The following is a 2,499-nucleotide window of genomic DNA, read 5'->3' as shown; positions in this document are numbered from 1 at the left end:
AAGTCTAAACTTTAATTAATATGTGAAGCAATTAAACTTTAACACTTCGTCGCTGCAGATATGCATTAAATTAAGTTATTTTCAATTTAAATTTACGAATCACATCGCCGCTAACTGGCGGAAGCACATATTATTATTATTAACGACTTTCAAACTTCCTGTCAAGAAGAGTCAATAATTTGTTAGGAAATTTTCGTCAGGTGATCGACCGATTAAAAATGAAAAATTGACGCCGATAAATTAACAGAATTTCCTCTGAACAGTTGGATGCTCCTTAAGTTCGCCTAGTTGTCACTAGATGTCAGGCGAGTCCGGGAAAAACTAAGGTCACTAGATCAAATTGTCTGTTTTATAAGGTACCGCTGTTAGTGACAAAAAGAAAGACAACGATATCTTCTGTCTATCTCTACATGCGCACTAAATTTAAATGTTGTTTGTGTGGACACATTGCTTTATGAACTGTCAATTCTTGTCAAATATCGTTTGTAATAAAATGGTTTGAATGTGCGATTTCTCAACACGAATCGTTATGGTGTATTCGTTTCCTCCGCCGTAAGTAAATACTATTTGATGTTTTATGTACGACGACTTTCCACAAATTTCAGAAAACTCCAAATAGAAGGTAGATGGAAGCCCTATCGAAGCCGACAATCATTGTGACATTGGTTAAGCAGTACGTAATGGGGGAATACTAAAATTGGTTTTTGTATATGAACCCTTGAGTACTTCTTATAAGATTATGGAATTTTGTACCTGTTAGTTTACGAATTCCGTGAACTAAATTTAAATAATGTTCCCCCAATTTGTCTTCAATCGCTTTTGTGTTTCAATAGCCCCAATACCAACATGAACTTGTTGCATTCAGGCGAATAACTCGTTCATCTTATTGTTATTATGAGTTGAAAATCAAATCTATGGGCAAGAAAATGGAAGAAGCAAGACCACTCACATGTGGTACATCACAAAACCTGCGTTATGGACAGAAATATTATTTCAAATGCCTAAAACACAAGCAATGATATTGTAAAGTGTAAGTATATCGGCCTCAACGGTAAACGTTCTCAAAATGTGTTGTAGGACCAACTGACTGCTATCCTTAATGTAACAGCGGGGCCTCATAAACTAGCAGGTGGACAAGACACAGTCATTGCACTCATCACTTGAACAGTGCAGATACACAGTCACATGAGGAAGACACACCATCGCTTTCAACATCAGCGGCAGAAGATGGTTGGTTTGAAGGCGCTGCTACTTCCTCATAATGAATGTGAAAACTGAAAATGCAATGGGACATGAAATATACATAAGATATGCAAAACTGGTTCTATAGTTTAATGTGGCCTACGAAGGTCCTTAAACGCATTCAAATGGTCTCCTGTAGTGTTAAAAATAGATGTAATTTTGTATTTCAGGGTGATTTAAGTAAATAATTTTAACATAACCTTAATATTTGTTCTTGATATTCATTCATTTTGTTGCAGTTGTTTTGCATAAACTCATTCAAGATCTTAAACATGTCTACTTCTTCAAACTTGTAAATTCTTTCTTCTTAGTAGCCCCTTTAAAATATCTCATGTACTTCATTTTCTGCTAATGTACTTGCTACTTCCATTTGTGCAATGCTTTCTCTCAGTTACTTTAACATCTCATCATTGTTACTACATCGTCGGGAGAAGCTACAATATAATAAGTGCTAATAGCATATTCTAATTAGGGCGTTACTGCATACAGGTCGAATCGTTGGAGATTAGAAAAGACAGTGCTTGAAGTCCGAGACCGTTTCTGAGTGTTGCACCTCCTTAACGTGCTAAAATGGAATCGGTTCTAATGTCGGTTCGCTCACCTCTTACGTATTCACATAGTCTGTTATAATGTTGGAACCAATTTTCTTTTTGTACCCACGGTTTATTTAAGTGTATTTTAAACAAATAAATTTAAGATAACCTTAAATTTTGTCAATGACAAATTTTACGTCAACAATTTTATGACAATTCCCTAGAATCTTGCGTCTCGTTCTAACCCATTGATTTATGGACTATGTCTGTCTCTCTTGAATTGCGCACTGAAAACTAACAGCGGTACCTTATAAAACAGACACTTTGATCTAGTGACCTTAGGAAAAACTCAAATTAATCGTTGGAAGGGTAAGTAGTTCTCATTAATTTTGATAACATACACCGCGTGGATCGTGTGCTTGTATCATTAAGACGATACTTGAAACTTATGAGGAGACTAGAAAATTCCGGAAATTTTACACTGATTCGTTTCTGATTCCGATAGACGTGTCGGTGATAATACCGCAAAATCTTTCAAGTTTAGCCGAACGGAAATAGGAATTTAATCTAACAAAATTGAGGTGTTGCAAACGCAAAAATTCTAAGAATCTATTTGCCTACTGAGAATTTCAAACTCTCGATATCGCTCTCTTACCGGAAACAATATAAAAACAATCTCGTTGATTTCCCTAATAATATAATTTCGTTTTATCATCGCCATCAA

The 2,499-nt window shown here is 35.5% G+C and overlaps 1 long non-coding RNA gene across 1 annotated transcript; it reads right to left on the bottom strand.

Annotated features, from left to right (window-relative positions):
• Nucleotides 1–602: 602 nt before the first annotated feature.
• On the bottom strand, nucleotides 603–2,088 carry LOC148171188 (uncharacterized). The gene is made up of 3 exons (XR_015770489.1): nucleotides 1,730–2,088; nucleotides 754–1,676; nucleotides 603–691 (listed from the first exon to the last, which is right to left on the bottom strand). It is a non-coding gene; the product is annotated as an uncharacterized LOC148171188 (long non-coding RNA).
• Between the last annotated feature and the right edge of the window lie 411 nt (nucleotides 2,089–2,499).

This window comes from Gnatocerus cornutus, chromosome 7 (assembly GCF_029298725.1).
Source record: "Gnatocerus cornutus isolate USDA-ARS CGAHR chromosome 7, icGnaCorn1.1, whole genome shotgun sequence".
Classification (NCBI taxonomy): Eukaryota; Metazoa; Arthropoda; class Insecta; order Coleoptera; family Tenebrionidae; genus Gnatocerus; species Gnatocerus cornutus.
Note: the sequence above shows the minus strand (reverse complement) of the source record. Positions and strands in the feature narration are given on the sequence as shown.